Here is a 17,119-nt window from a genome sequence, read left to right as displayed (position 1 = left end):
AGCACAGGGCCTGCAACTGGCCTCATGCTGGCCCATGTGTGGGCCACCTCTGGATTGAACCACTAACCTTCCTATCAGTAGGTGACTTGCTCTACCTCCTGAGCTACAGCCACCAAGTGGTAAACACCCTGCCATGACACCAGTCAGTCAGAAGTGTTTTTCTTGAATATTAATTATACAGTGTGTTATTGGTGAACTGAAGAAATGTACTTACGCTTTTAAATTTTGCAGTATTCGGTGCATTGATTTTTTTCTACATTTTGTGTTTTTTCTACATGTTTTTGAGTTTCCCACATATAGATCTTTGAGTTTTGTTTAATTTAAAAAGATCACAAAAGTGAACAATACAATACACTTAGTTTTCTTAAACTGATAACATGACTCTGTTGTACTCGTTCCTTTTAAATTATTAACTTATTGACATGGGAGACATGAATGAAAAGTTTTAGTTATTAAATATTTATAAATTTAATTATTAAACATTTTACTTTTATTTTAGTTAAATGGAACATGTCAACTGAAATCTAAATATTGGAGTGCTGATAAGCTTCAGCTTCATAAACTTAAAAAACTTAAGCTAATCGGTTGCTTTAAGTTTTTCTTTAATTCAGATAATTCCTTTTGAAATTCTCCAAAGGCACCAATAACACAAACACAAACGAGAAGTCCAGTTCAGCTACTTCAATTAGTAGAGCTGAATTCATGCCAGCAAACAGAGCAGTCGGGCCTCTAACTCTAAGCCTCAGGAAAATACAAATGAATAAGTGTTAATGAAATTCCTCAGGAAGTTGTTATGAAGGAGGGAAATGCCGCTGAGACCAAAAGTGCTTAGTGAACAATTTTAACAATGGAATCTATATGAATTCACTGTTGAAGCGAGCCTCAAGTGACAGTGGAGGGAATGCAGTTTATTTGCTTGGCTTTAGTTTTAGAATATGCACGCTCCCCTCGTATATTCTTTCTTACTAGGAGGTGATTATCCACTTTTTGTCAAATAAAATCATTAAAATCCTGAAAGATGGTCATATAGTATCAAACTGAGTTACACTAAAACCTTCAGTTCACTTTATTTTTTATCTTTATTTATAGAACCATCATCTTACACTTAGGTTGCCATGACGATACTTCTGGGTTACTTCACCCAGTTAGGAACCTTCATCAGTAAAAGTGATCATTAAAGTGCAGCTCTGGAGGCCGCTGCTTGGTTTGGGCAGTCTCAAATACTGAGCACTTTTTGTGATGGGAAGTCGTTGAAGTCAGTGAGCAAGCACAAGATAACATGGCTAATCCTACTTTTTGAAACATGACCAACATTAACAAATTAGACTGCATTTTTATTTGGTATGACCCAAAGTGACAAAGAAGACAAGACAAGGAAGGGGCTGCAACATTGCAAAGCAATTACAGAGGTCAAGAAGAAGCCCTTTCCCGGTAGACCTCTTTAGAACTTTTGTACCAAAGCTATTATCATCTGGTGGCCTACAAATAAATACAAGTTTAAGACCCTTGGCTTCATTTTTCTGAACAGAAAGCTAGTTTATGTAGAAATACCAACAACACTGAGCTGATAACACCATGCATTTCAAGATAAAGTCTTAGTAAATCCAGAGAGAGCAGAGTATTACATCTCATATTACACTTGTGTATCTTCTTGCTCTTCAGATGTTCCCTGACGGAACTTGTTGAATCTGCTTCCAGGGTTTATTTTTGTCAAATGCTTGTGCACTGAATTGAGCTACAGGTTGCAAGTGAGTTTTAAAACGCTGTGAAATCCCTTTATTGTGCTTTGGTCAGATGACATAAGTGGTTGTGCGGCTCAATGAGTATGGCTGAGTACGTGTCTGCTCCTTTTAGAGGATGAATACGTGCAGGCGGCTCCTGGAGAGGAGCCGGAGCCTTTGTGTCGCCGAATCGGCCAAAGAAAGAGAGAGAGGGTGTGTGGCCGAGAGACAGCGAGAGGGTTCCTATTGGCTGAGCTTGTGTGGGGAGGGCGGAGTTTGTCCTCACGTCGGGGACAGGAGGGGATGGGGGCTGCTGAAGACTGCCCACCTCCCCTTATTTTTCAGGAGGAGCAGAGAGAAGGAGGGATCGTCGGTACTCCTCTGCTCACGAGCGTGTGGCGAACCGACAGAGACCGGATCTGACAGCCGCAGCGCCCCCGCGCTTCCTACCCAGACAGGGTGCAGCGCTCTGAGGCTGGACTCGGCCGATAAAGCTCGGCAACCTCGGCGCGGGATTCGTGCTCGACCACCTGGCTCTCCTCGTCGCTCGGTCGTGTGAGGACAGATTTACTGAGCCGTTAACGTGGAGCGTCTCTCCCCAAACGCACAAACACTACACACAGGCACGCTTTCTGGACCGGAGACGATGCCACCTGCTCCTTCGTCCTCCGCTGAGCTCTCCGCTCGACTCAGAACGGATTTCTGAATGGTTTACAAATCCGCTGGATTAGGATATAGAGCGACTGCGGCCAAGAACAGCAGAACAGTGGAAGTAACAGCGAGCAGAAGTTGAGACGCAGGTAAGGGAGGTTTGCACTCCGTGTGGCAGATCGAGCAGCAGCGGGCTGTGATGTGACTCAGGAGGGATCACAGCCAACATTTCAAATCTCTGATGTTACTGACGCGTAATGCTGCCTGTCGTGGATTATGTCTGTGATCGAGCGCGCGCGTGCCTAAGTCATCTCCATGTGACTTGATTGGTGGATAAGGTGTAATTGATCAACATTCTTTTTCTCTGAGCCATGTTCAGACCCCCCCTCTCCCCAAACACACACAAACACACACGCACCACCATTACTCCTGTGCGCGCACACACATCACCTTCCACTTCTTCATGCTATTACTTTGAATTCGCAGTGTGCCTCTCGATGGAGCCGTTACACATTGTATCACGCTGAATAACATTCAAATCCAAAGGTCACGAACATCGTCCCAGTTTCTGCGTGGATGCATAATCCTTAAATAAAAAAGAACGCACAGCTGCTGTAGACGTAACCGGCTCCATCAGACCGCTGCAGCGCGCTCCTAATACACAGTAAATGACATAGTGTAATAAACGACAGCAAAGTTAGAAAGAAAACAGGCCGCCCGAAGAGAGAAACCACAGGATTACCTGAACTTTGCTCTCCCGCACTAACGCACCTTCATCCAGTCTAACAATATCACAGCCCCGCGTACATGACGAACACAACACACAGCTACTCTCATCATTTAAAAGGAGAGGGAGAGATTTAGCTTTAACCTCGAGAGGCGGAATAAAACGAAAAACTTTATTTCATATTTGAAGCTCTTGAACTTTGAGTACATTTGGAGTGCTAGCCCATAGCCCATCAAATATATGACATGTTTTTGTCGTTCTTTTAAAATATGAGGCTTTGTTATAAAGTAAGGCACTGAGTTACAGACAGCCTGTGCTTGGACATAAAGTTAATTTGCAGCTATCTGAATTGCTTAAGCATTTTCTTTCTGTAAATTGCATTGCTCGTTATTTTTTTCTAGTTTTGAATAAATGAAATTTTTTTCTTATTTTAGTTTTTTCTGTTTTAGTAATTTTACAGTTTGTATCAGACAGTTAATGTGACTATAATCTGCAGGCAATAATGAAGACATAGATACATCGGTATGATAAGGCTGACCGTGCATATTGTATTATTGATAGCGTCTTATTTATTTTATCTATGTGAGAGTCTGAATATTAAAGCATAGTGCTGCCTGAGCCTGTTCAAATGTCTTTGTGCCCACTGACCTCTGGTTTGGCTGCACTGTGAATGGATAAATGCTGTTTATCTGGCCTTGTCCTCAGTGGTTCATGGTTCATCTGAAACAGACTTGGGGAGGATCTGGAGAACTAAAATGCAACTTGGTTCAATACCAGTAACCAGAGGTGTGGCCAGATTAACCTGGACTGGGATAAATGAAATATCACACAGGTGGAATAAAGATTATGAAAGGGAGAAACATTTTATTTCAGGTATAAAGTTCAACCACAGCTGCTTTGTGTTAATATTTACATTTTTTTTAACTAAATTTAAACCTATTATTTTCTTTCTTCTTTTGGCCACTTGGGGGCAGTGCAACAGAAATTGTTCTGTATTTGGGCCAACATGGTGTGTCCACTTCAAGCTCTGGACTGAGGAATCGCTTATGCCTCTTTTCCACTAGTACCTTCTCAGCTTGACTCGACTCTGCTCGGTCTCTGTTGTTTTCCATTATGACTGAGCGACCACCTCAGTGCGCCTGGGTCATTACAGCCGAAAGTCCTGTGATGTCTTTGCTTGCAAAACAAACGCAACGGAACAATGGAGGACGTCTGGGTGTTTGTGAGTCGGTGACCATGGTGTCGGTCTTCGTGCAGCCGTTTCTATCGTTGCCGAATTTCAAAATGAGCAGTTTCGATTTTTGGGAACAAGCCACTCTCATGACTCATCGAGTGACATCATCGATGGGTCAGTTGTTGGCTTGCAGTCTGTTGATCTCACATTTTCAGATCGACTCGGATCACTTGTGATTCCAGCCGAGCAAGTACCAAAAAAGTACCTGGTACCAGGGACTGCTACCTGATTGGAAACACTAACAAGTAACACAAATGGACCTGAGCCGATTATGTGCTAGTGGTCCCAACACAACACCAGTCAAGATGGGGTTTTTTTTCTTTAAAAAAACAAACAAACAAACAAACAAAATACCTGGGAGTGGTATGTTGAGCTGAGGGGAACTGCAGGATCAAGTGTTTTTTGCAAGATGCTCAGCTTTGTATTTTTTTTGTGACTTGCATGGAGTCTGGATGGGCATCCAGGCAGGACAGCAAGCTCTTCAACATAGTCTAGATCAGCGGTCCCCAACCCCCGGGCCTTGGACCGGTACTGGTCCGTGAGTCGTTTGGTACCGGGCCGCGAGAGTTGAGGCTCAGGTGTGAAATGTATGGTTTTCAGGGTTTTCAGCATTTTTATCGTTAACTCGGTTTTCCTGGGTCTTTTCACGTGTGTTATGAATAAATTTTCTTTTTTTTGGTACCGGTACTAGTTTTATTTTGTTGTATTTATCCGCGACACCTTAAAGGCCGGTCCATGAAAATATTGTCGGGCATAAACCGGTCCGTGGCGCAAAAAAGGTTGGAGACCGCTGGTCTAGATGCCCATCTCTTCCTGTGGCGCTCTGAGGCCACATGAAATCCTGTTTTTCTCCTCAGGATTCTTTAGTCCCGTTCTTCCAGTTATTTCTCCAGAGCTCATGATTGTAAGTCAGGGAAAACCTAAAGTTGTCTAAATCTTCTCCTTTTTAGTCCCGATACAGCAACAGCATTACTGCCCATCGTCTAGTCTGCCTTGTGCACCTTTTAACCTCACTCTGGAACTGCACCCAGAGGCACCAGAAACACGATTTGTTTTGCCTCTTAGCAAAGGTAGAGCCCTTCATGCATCACTAGCAGTACTTGTTCATTTGTCCACAGCTGTAGCACATTCAGCGCCTGGTCAGTGCTCTTCATATGGTTAGCGAGTCTCAAACACACAATAGCTTCCAGCTGGTAACTCGTAAATCCCAACTCCTGACCCAATCTGGAACACAAAAAAAGCCTGTATTTGTCATAGCATGATATTGAAAACTATGGCGTCTACCTCTGGGATCCCGTTGTGACAGCTGTTACTTCTTTAAACACTTGGCCGCTTCTGCTTCCTTCTAATCTTGCTGCCTCCTTCCAGAGACACTGTCCAGTTTGCCATTTGTCCGATGAACCATGTCGTCAGTTTCTCTTTTGTTTGCGCTGTCCTCTGTGTTTGTTACAAAGGAGAGCTCCCAGACAAACTGGAGTAAGCGTTTAAAAAGTCCGACCTTTTGGCTGCTCGTGTCTCTGTCTGCCCACCGTCTCTTTTACCCTGCTTCTCATCTCTGTCTTTTTAATAAAACAGGTGAACTCTTCTCCTGTGTGTTTTAAAGAGCAGCATTTAATTATTCATCACTTGTTAGAAGGTTCTCTGTGCAATATATGTGTGTGTGTGAGAGGTGCTAGCAGCAGTAGGACTTTGCTCCTGCTGCCTTCACTGACCCGACACTCCCATTCCCATCCAGGAAGGAAAAATGTTGTTAACATATTTTCCAAAATCCTTCAAGAATATGTCTGGAATTCCTGATGACTGCGTTTGGCTACGGCCGCCTCAGAACCATTCCACACTTCACATCAAGCACTTTAACTTAATATCTCGGTTAGTTGAGGGAACAGCAGGTATATTGAAGGGCACATCCTAACCAATATTAGCGTTGTAAGTCCATTTTGAAGATCTCCTGTAGGGAGATTAGTTTGATCAGGACCACTGTGCTCAATCTGCAGTAAATATTTTTGATAGGATGCCTCCGTTCTGGGAACTCTGTCAGTGGGAAAAACACCTCTACACTCTTTCACGGGCAAACATGAACAACATCGAGAGATTGATGATTGTCATCGTCATTGATGGTGATTACTTGTCCATCGAGGCAATTTTTTTTCTCTCTTCTTCACTCTTGCATTATTGTGAGATTTATAATAATAATCGCAGAATGTTACATTCCTAGAATATAACAGACCCCTACAACACAGACATGAATGGGTATTCATGTGCATGTGTGCGCAATTTCCCAGCAAAAGCATAACTGCCCGGAACGATATTGGCTGCGTAGGTGGGTTACGTTGTAGCGAGGGCAGGGCAACATGGCCAAAAATGTTTATCACGATATATATTTGAAAATATGTGATAACGATATAATTGATGATATAATTGATATCTTTTACAACTCCACAACTTTATTAGTTGTTGTACTCCAACGAGCGCTTCTGCTTCAAATGATGAAATAGGTTTGTCGTGTTTCCTCCTGGCGCCACGACGGCCCGCTTGCATGTACTACAAAAACTTGTGCTTTGTTGTGTATCTGACGGATGAAAACCAGACCAGTTCCACACCACTGAGGTTGCACCATTTTTACAAACCAATTCTGGTTCATCTGTTGCTTTCGTCCTTCTCATTCTCTGTCGACGCCATGCTTTTTCTGCCATGTGCGTATGAAAACAAGGGCACTGCGCATGCACATTTATTTCACTTTCTTATCATTGCCTAACATTGTACTGATTTTACCATGAAAGGTATAATATGACCCAGCCCTAGCTGTAGTTGTAGCCTCTACAAAGATCCTCGCAGAAGTCTAAATCAGGTATAAGAGAGGCAGCTGGTGGTGTTGGTGCTGAACATATAACTGTTGAAAGGTTTGGTTGTTGTTTGCATGCTCAGACACTATATATGTTTATCTGAGTTGACCTTAGGCGGGTGCTGCATGGGTCATCCTCTAGTGATGTGTGATTCTAAGGCTCATTAGTCCGGTGAATAACACCAGTGTGTTGATGTTCTCAAAAATGCTGCGACTCACTCAGCAGCTCAACAGGCTGAATAATTGCTGTTGTTCCATGCACACATATGATTGTGACCAGCGCATGATGTCATGTGACTCTGGTGACAGATGGCTGAATCTCTATTTAGTCATAAAGAAAGCCGAGGAGGATGACGAGGTAGCGGAGGATTTGTGTGGTAAAGAAATTAATAATGTTTACAAAGAAATGACAGCTGTGCCGCATTTATTCTGCAGGAATATCTGGAGAGTTTCAGGTGTGTTGAAGAGCAAATGTTTTAGCATATTTTCATCAAAGAAAACTGTTATCCAGTAAGTTTCTGTCAGGACCTGAAATACACTGAGAATTAGAATTAGTGAGAATTTAAAATAAAATAAAAAATCAACCTTTGAAGATTGTCAAACCCAGTTATGGATGTTAGTTGAACATTTAAATAAATCAGTTCATTGATAAATATAATGTAGCATAGATTTATTGATTTTCTTTTAACTTGCTATTAGCTAATGATTATTTTCTTATTCTAATATTTGTAGCATATTGTGGATGTAGAAGGGCTGCTGAAGGTTACTCGTGATTACTGGTAGGGCTGTGACCAAAATCTCATATCCCGATATAAGAATTCTATCGTCCGATAACGATATAAATCACAAAAATGTAACATTTTCTGTAAATTCTGTGAATCTCGACTTGCGTGAAGTGTTTCCAGCTGCGCGTCGTGTAGCTGGAGTCGAGTGTTTTAACCGATGCATGAAACGATACATTTTTAGACATAAGTTGTAACGGCCGCCGTTTTCTTTGTGAGTATTTATTACACGGCGTGCTGCGGGGAAAAGCCTGTTCTAACGTTTGAGTCTAAGGTTTATTTTTTAGCACCTGGCGGCTCTTTTTTACTTCTCATCCGTAAATACTCTGCATCCTCTTTCACGTGATTCAGTTTATTTTGAAAAGTCTCAACAAGATCTTGAGCTTTATTGTGAAAGGTTTATGTGGAACATAAACAAGCGGACACGCGATGCTGTTACCGTCGTTGTTGCTAACCACAACGCATAAAAACAGGCGCTTGTCCGTTAGTAGTGTGGTTACATTAAATATAAGAGAAAGAGAGAACTTTAATAAGTTAATATAGCCACTACAGTGACCATCAGAACAGTGAAAAAATATTGCTGTAAACAGTTTATTTTGCGACACCACGAAACAAACGATAGCGTAAAATGCAACGATAGACGTTTTTATATCGTCATCCGATATATATCGCTATATCGAACAGCCCTAATTACTGGTGTACTACTTGAAGTCCAGTGTGGCCTGAAAGTGTATGAGACAGCTTTGTGTTACCTTGTTTTGACTGTAAAGTCTGTAAAGCAGCAGCTCAGTCACACGAGAGTAAACATAGGTTGGCAACCTCATTGTTAGGAAAAATTGATGGTTTCCTGATGACTGCATTAAATTTCTTCAAATCTGATGTGACTTCTATCAGTCACATGGAAAGGTCATCACAGGTCATCTGGTGGGAGGAAATGAAAATAACACGAATTAAAAAAAAATACAAATAGAAATACAACAAATTTTAAAAAACGAACTAGTGAATTTAAGAACAACTGTGCAGAGGTGTGATTTTTTTATTCCTCATCTATTTGCATGAGGCTTAAATAAAAGCAAATGTACATTTCAGCTTCTTAGTTTCCCATTAATGTTTCAGATGGTTCATAATTTCCACCCACTTGCACAGAAGTGAAGCTAAAATATGTTAGAAATGATTGCTGGAGGCAGTCATCTCTGTAGTCCAGTCAAAGTATAATATGCATCCAGCAATAATGATGCAATGTAATGCTTGTGTCTGTCTCAGTAAGTTCCACATCGTTGCTATGCTGTAGTATCCCAGGTTGGTGCATCTGATATCATGATCCGAGAAGAGCTTCCTTTAGACTGTTGCATTGGTTCAATATTTCATTGATTAAAGAAGCGAAGAGTGTTTAGTCTGAATGAGGTTTATAATCCAAGGCTTTTAACTTTTGGAATATACTGACATAAACCATTTAGTATAAAAGGAGTAGTTTTCCTCATCTTACAAAGGATGTGCTCACCAGAGCTATTATAGTTTTTGTGTTTTCTAATTAAAATTGAAATTGAATGAATTGAATGTGTCATTGGCAAGATCTGATTCACAGTCTTGCAGACGTCCAGAGTCTCAATGGACATGTCCATCAATACCTCATCAAGCAAATTGTAATATATGCTTTTTCTTTTTTTTAATCTGCACGGCCTCTGCCTTTGTCTTTACAGTATGTATGTTCATAGACAGCACAGACCAATGGCATGCAATGCATTATTCAGAGCGTGTGCGAAAACCGAAAACTCTGTGAGAAGACGACATTTACACATAGGTTTGTCGGGGAAGCCGAGGTGGTTTATGCATTAAATACCGTTAAGGGGAAACTTTTTCAACTTGTTTTAAAAATGTTATTTATGAATGCAAATCTTATTTTACTTGAAATGGAGGAAATACATTTTAAAGTTATTAGAGCTCTCCTGGTCATTGTTACAATTAATCCATCCATTCGCTAACGCTTATCCTTTTCAGGGTCGCGGGGGGCGCTGGAGCCTATCCCAGCTGTCATAGGGCGAGAGGCGGGGTACACCCTGGACAGGTCGCCAGTCTGTCGCAGGGCCAACACACAGAGACAGACGACCATTCGCACTCACATTCACTCGCACATTCACACCTAGTGGCAATTTGGATTATCCAATTAACCTATCCCCACAAGCTGCATGTCTTTGGACGGTGGGAGGAAGCCGGAGTACCCGGAGGGAACCCACACAAACACGGGGAGAACATGCAAACTCCACACAGAAAGACCACGGCCTGATGGTGGAATTGAACTCAGGACCTTCTTGCTGTGCGGCAACAGTGCTAACCACCGTGCTGCCTGTTAACAATTAATATTTACATAATATTAACATCATTTAAATATTGTTGAAAAGTGTTTTCTTTGCTTTATTTGACAGCTGTTGTTGACTACAAACATCGATATAATGACAGAAGGGTACTTCAAAATATATTGCATTGAATCATATTACATGTAGAGCTTACGATGTTCCAGACATTTGTTTGAGGAAACTGGATCTTCTTAAAATGTAATTGAATACTTGGGTTATAGACATTAAGTTGGTATAGTTTTGCTATTTTAACTGTGGTACATGATAATTTTTAAAGAGTGAAAAAAAAACCCCCACAGGAAACACTAGCAAAGTGAAAAAGTTTGCCTTCAAAATTTCACATTTATAGAATTTAGGGATCAAAAGTTTGAAAGGTGCCAGAATTGACACCCTGTAACCAAATGTTTTTTATTTTTTGAAGGTAAAGTTTTGCAAGACTTCATTGTCATTGGTTATTGTGTAAAATTGATACAACAAAACCCAAAACTAAACTCCAGAATCACCAAACACGTTTTACATCGATCAGGTGTAACATTAGGACCACCTGCTTAATATTGTGCTGTGGTGATCCATCGACGTATGGGCTCCACTAGACCCCTAAAGGTGTGCTGTAGTATCTGACACCAAGATGTTAGCAACAGGTCCTTTAAGCCCTGTAAGTTGTGAGGTGGGGCCACCACGGATCGGACTTGTCTGTACAGCACATCCCACAGATGTTCGATTGGATTGAGATGTGGGAATTTGGGTCAACACTTAAAACTTTTTGTCGTGTTCCTCAAACTATTCCTGAACTGCTTGTGCTTTGTGGCAGGATGCATTAACCTGCTGAAAGAAGCCAGAGCCATCATGGTCTACATCATGGTCTCCAACACTGCTTAGGTCGATGTCAAAGTAACATCTACATGGCTGGCAGAACCCAAGGCTTCCCAGCAGAACGTCCCATAATGCACCCTGGTACCAGGTGTTCCCCAAGTAAGCAATGCACACCCGGCCATCCATGTGACCTAAAAGACAACATGATTCAGTAGACCGGGACATCCTCTTCCATTGTGCTGTGGTCTAGTTCTGACGTGGTCATTGTGTTGGCTTTTTCAGTGGTAGACAGTGGTCAGGATGGGCACCCTGACTGGTCTGCGCCACAGTCATGGCAAATCCATCCATCCGAGAGATATAACCTCTCCATCATGTCCTGGGTCTGTCTTGCTTGTCATTCAGAATTTGAGCTTCAGTAGCTCATTGTTGGATCAGACCACATGGGCCAGCTTTTGCTCCCTGCATGCATCAATTGGCTGCCCATGACTCTGTCTCTGGTTCACCACCAGTCCTTCCTTGGACCTCTTTTGATAGATACTGACCAATCAGCAGGAGCTGTAGTTTTGGAGATCCTCTGAGCCAGTTATCTAGCCGGCACAATTCAGCCCTCGTCAAATCCTCACACTAGGCCATTTCCCCCGTATTCATATTTCTCTACGATTTCATATGTATTAAAGAAAATATCTGTATGATACAGTTTACTAAAGCTTTTAATCACAAGACAGTTTTCAGGTCAGTTTCTGACTATAATTAGATTTTTTTTTTCAGCAGCTGAAAATAGTTTTTTTTGTGCTTTTTCTGGAAGCTGTACAGTCTATCCATAAGCTTCCATAAGCAAGAGAATTACTCACATTTACGGCCGCAGCACAGCAGCTGTAAGTTTATTAGTTACTCATAATAAATTATCCTCAACATGGAAATAGGACATACGCAGAGCTAACAGTGACAGCTCACCTTTGTGACGTGAACAACACAAGAGTCAGTTTATTGCACAGCTGATGGACATCTTAATCAACTTAATGACTTCTTACTTACAGTGTTATATGTTCTTCTTAAGCGTTTATAGTATTTGGCCTCTGTAATTATCACGTTCAGACAGTGTGATAGCTTCTTTACTAAAACGGTAAATAATGTCTCGTGTTGATGTCATGGGAATATCTGAATGAAGACATGAAGAGCATTAAGAACATTAAGTGATTCATGTCTGAATGGCAGAATGCAGTCACGTTAATGAAGCCAAATTGTATTTCTGATTGATGGCTGTGCTAATTACTCCGTGGATGGAGCCTTTCACAGTATCGATATCACACTCAAACTTGATTTATGATCAAAATAAAGATGGAAATGTTATTTTCTGCAGTACGAAACCTCTAATGAGCTCTTTCTGATCTATTGTGTGCCAAACTGAAAACTGGACTATTAGAATATGATCAATATTTCAAAAGTATAATCCAGAACAATAATGTCATTAGGAGCTCTGCAGAGATCGTGGTCTAATGTACTCTGCAGCTAATGCAGTTGATGGAGTTAAAATAGATTTTGTCTGCGTTTGTGAACCATAAACTTTTGTAATGTAGAGGAAATTTCAACATTTGAAGTTCTTCTTTCTCCTTTAATTACATATGTGAAAGATTTAAGCTATTGGAAAAGAATAAAACTCACTCCTCTTAAAGAATGTCTAGTTATGGTCTGTCTAATGGAATGCATTCATTATGGACCAGAGTCTTGAGGTTTGCATCTTTAATAGAGAGCAGAGAGTTTGGTGCTGGGAGGGAAAGTACTGAGAAAAATGCAGACTAGCCTTATCCTGTTCAACGTTTTTGAAAAAGAAGATCAGATTCCTTTTTAAATGAGTTTAATCCTGTTTTAATTGCTAACCTGGTTCAAGCAGTAAGCAGCAGGGTAATGGGCACATTCAAAAGGAGCTGAATTAATGACTAATATCGGCTAATTATGCTCCTGGTAGCATTCTCCTCTACTTTTCTTTTCACTGTCTTTGCAGCGTTGTTCCCCTCTATGCCTGCGTTCATCCACTTTTTTGCTAATGGTTTCTCTATTAACCCCACCTGATGGCAGTGTAGGTAATTACAGATATATTTACGGCCTGTGGCCACACACAATGAGGAATAAATAACGTGTTTGACCAAGCAGAAGGAGATATTAGCCGCCCCCACCCCAAACACACACTCACACACACTTCTTTCTTTTTTTAATGAACACCATCACCGTAGTGCTAAAGTTCTGTTCAATAATTTCTTCAGCTGGTGAATCTCTCCTTTAACTCGAACTCGTGGGTTCGTCCCGCCCTCCGCCTCTGCTGTTCTGTTGTGCAACAAGATATTTAAAAATAAAATCAATATGGACGCTGTAGGGGGGGCGGACCACACTCTGATGTAGGGGGGGCGGACCACACTGATGTAAGGGGGGCCGACCACTCTGATGTAGGGGGGGCGGACCGCACTCTGATGTAGGGGGGGCGGACCGCACTCTGATGTAGGGAGGGCGGACCGCACTCTGATGTAGGGGGCGGACCACACTGATGTAGGGGGGGCGGACCGCACTCTGATGTAGGGGGGGCGGACCGCACTCTGATGTAGGGGGCGCGGACCACACTCTGATGTAGGGGGCGGACCACACTCTGATGTAGGAGGGGCGGACCACACTGATGTAGGTGGGCGGACCACACTCTGATGTAGGGGGGGCGGACCGCACTCTGATGTAGGGGGCGCGGACCACACTCTGATGTAGGTGGGCGGACCACACTCTGATGTAGGGGGGGCGGACCGCACTCTGATGTAGGTGGGCGGACCACACTCTGATGTAGGAGGGGCGGACCACACTGATGTAGGGGGGAGGACCACACTCTGATGTAAGGGGGTGCGGAGGACCACACTGATGTAGGAGGGGAGGACCACACTGATGTAGGAGGGGAGGACCACACTCTGATGTAGGAGGGGAGGGGAGGGGAGGACCACACTCTGATTTAGGGGGCGAGGACCACACTCTGATGTAGGGGGGCGGACCACACTCTGATGTAGGGGGGCGGACCACACTGATGTAGGAGGGGAGGACCACACTCTGATGTAGGAGGGGCGGACCACACTGATGTAGGAGGGGAGGACCACACTCTGATGTAGGGGGGCGGACCACACTGATGTAGGAGGGGAGGACCACACTCTGATGTAGAAGGGGCGGACCACACTGATGTAGGGGAGCGGACCACACTCTGATGTAGGAGGGGCGGACCACACTGATGTAGGAGGGGAGGACCACACTCTGATGTAGGGGGGGAGGACCACACTGATGTAGGGGAGCAGACCACACTCTGATGTAGGAGGGGCGGACCACACTGATGTAGGAGGGGAGGACCACACTCTGATGTAGGGGGGCGGACCACACTCTGATGTAGGGGGGCGGACCACACTCTGATGTAGGGGGGCGGACCACACTCTGATGTAGGGGGCGCGGGCCACCTTTCACCTCTGCACCTTTCACTGCAGAAAATGTTCATCAAGTCAGAATCAGAATCAGAGACTTTATTTATCCCAAGAGGCAATTAAGAGTCAGCGGGCTTCTTTTTTACCTTTTAACTCCATCTGCTGTATTTTCACCCAACAATCACACTTTTGTATCATTTTTAAGAGCGTATAAACAGTGTAGTAGAACAAGTGCATATGGGTGAACCATTAGTTTGCTTAGTATATTGCTGTATAAGTAATCTGTGCAAAATCCCATTAAGATTTGCCAGTCAATGATAATCAAAAGGCAATAAATGCGTTCCACTTTTTATCTGAAACAATAACGTATACATTAAAAACTCATAATGGTCATTTATTTTCTCCAAATGCTTTAACATTTCTAGCTCCAGTTTGTTGTTTTTTAATTTTAACAGAAAAGCTTTTCATGATTCACAGTTCAGAATATATACCAGACTTTCCTGCAGCCCTTAGTTCATTTTCTCTTTGTAAACAAATTTAAATCTTGCCTCTGCTTTTATGCCTTCTGATTGGCTGCCTTTCATAAGTAAAATATTTTAATGGTAGTTGGAGAGTGGCACTGACTTCATTCTTAGCCAAAAGCAGAAAAAATATGTCTGAAACTAAGGATTTTAAACAATCTGAAGCCTATTTTGGCTTATATTAATATATTATTATATTAATATTTTTACTATTTTTACTATATATCTATATATATCTATAAATATATACTATTTATACTATATATCTCTTCTCCCCTCTGGTTTTCTTTCTTTCTCTCCCTCTCTTTCTTTCATTCTTTCTCCCTGTCCTATCCCCCAGTCATGTCTGTCCCGTTTGTAAAATAAATACATAATTATAATAAAGGTCAATCAAATGGACCAATATGCTAAGGCCATGATGATCCACTTGGTAAAATAAATCTGCTTGGCATCTTTCTTGGCCTTAAGACAACAATTCTGATGGCTAAAGATCCAAACGGGACACACACACACGAAAAAAATACTATATATATTATATTTATTTCAGAGAAGATTTGTCCATGTCAAAAAAAGGGAAAAAAGGTCTGTGTGTCATCTAAAATCATCATAATTTAAAACTCTGCCTTTTGCTTTAATTTATAAAGATGGAGAAAAACAAAATGAATTCATGGACCATTGGATACAAGTAATATTGCCATCTCATTTTTTTTTGTTTTTGTGGTCCGAAGAGTCCAATACCGCAGTCCCTCGTTTATCGCGGGAGTTCCGTTCTAAAAATAACCAGTAAAATCCGCAAAGTAGCCAACTTTATTTTTTTGCAATGATTATAGATGTTTTAAGGCTGGAAACCCTTCACTACACACTTTATACACTTTTCTCAGACAGGCATGAACATTTTCACACTTTTCTCTCGTGTTTAAACTCTCAAAGTTCAAACCTTCGTAGAAAAATAAGCCCAGTATTATGAAACCAAAGATCAAACCCTGTTTTCAGGTCCAGAACATGGGAATAGAGCAGCTGCCAGAGAATTCAACATTAATGAATCAATGGTACAGAAGTGGAGGAAGCGAGAAGAATGAGTTGAGTAAAGTTTGACTTATCTGACTGTTTGGTTTCACTTAATGCACCTTATAATCCAGGAAATGTGGTAATTTCTACCTTCCTTTAGCATGTCTTTTTGTGCGATGGTTAGCATCTTCCTCTGCCTGTTGGGTGCTACTGCAGAAGCCTTTGACGGTGCAAAACGTTTCATCGACATTAGGGCTGCACGATTAATCGTTAGAAAGTCGCGATCTCGATTCATACTTATGTGCGATCTCATTTCCAAATGACAACGATTTAAAAAAAGAAAAAGAAAAAAAAAGACGACGACGATTGTACCGCATTTTGATCCGGGACGTAATCTGCATGAAAACAAGCGCTCACTCTTCCTGCTCAACAAATGACAAGGGCGGAGCCTTAGACCACGTGATACAGAAGCTGGCTGCTAAAATTGGCAGGAAAAAAACAACGGAGAGCACGTCAGGGAGGACGAGAAAGTGACAGGAGAAAATCCGTCCTGGTCAACCACCCAAACATCAATAACGGGAACCTTATACAGCGCTTCCCTATACCCGTCGAACTCCCGCAGGCACAAAGAAATTACGGAGGCTATTACTCATCACCTGACCAAAGATATGGCTCCATCAACACTGTGCAAAACGAGGGATTTAGGAAAATGATCAACACCCTAGACAAAAGCTACACAGTGCCGTCCTGCAACTATTTTTCTATTGTTGCACTGCCTGCTCTATACACGCAGTGTCGAGCAACGGTGGAGACGGAATTTCAAGCAGTACAACATTTTGCGGCAACGACAAAACGTGAGACATTTGTTGTTTTTATGTTTATTTATTGTTTTTATTTTCAGTCTCAACTGTTACGAAGTTGATGTGCAGTTAATAAGTGCAATAAATATTTATATTGGAAAAGAAAATCGTGAGAGAATCGTGATCTCAATTCTAAGCCAAAAAATCGTGATTCTCATTTTATGTAAAA

At 42.0% G+C, this 17,119-nt stretch overlaps 1 protein-coding gene across 1 annotated transcript in view; it reads left to right on the top strand.

Annotated features, from left to right (window-relative positions):
• Positions 1–2,076: 2,076 nt before the first annotated feature.
• Positions 2,077–17,119, top strand: part of large2 (LARGE xylosyl- and glucuronyltransferase 2) — a 131,096-nt gene continuing 116,053 nt past the window's right edge. Inside the window, exon 1 of the mRNA XM_087842177.1 lies at positions 2,077–2,521. The gene's annotated coding sequence lies outside the window, so the exon portion shown is untranslated. The remainder of the gene's footprint in view (positions 2,522–17,119) is intronic.

The sequence above is a fragment of the Neolamprologus brichardi genome, chromosome 1, assembly GCF_056152115.1.
Source record: "Neolamprologus brichardi isolate AB-2024 chromosome 1, ASM5615211v1, whole genome shotgun sequence".
NCBI classification, from domain to species: Eukaryota; Metazoa; Chordata; class Actinopteri; order Cichliformes; family Cichlidae; genus Neolamprologus; species Neolamprologus brichardi.
Note: the sequence above shows the minus strand (reverse complement) of the source record. Positions and strands in the feature narration are given on the sequence as shown.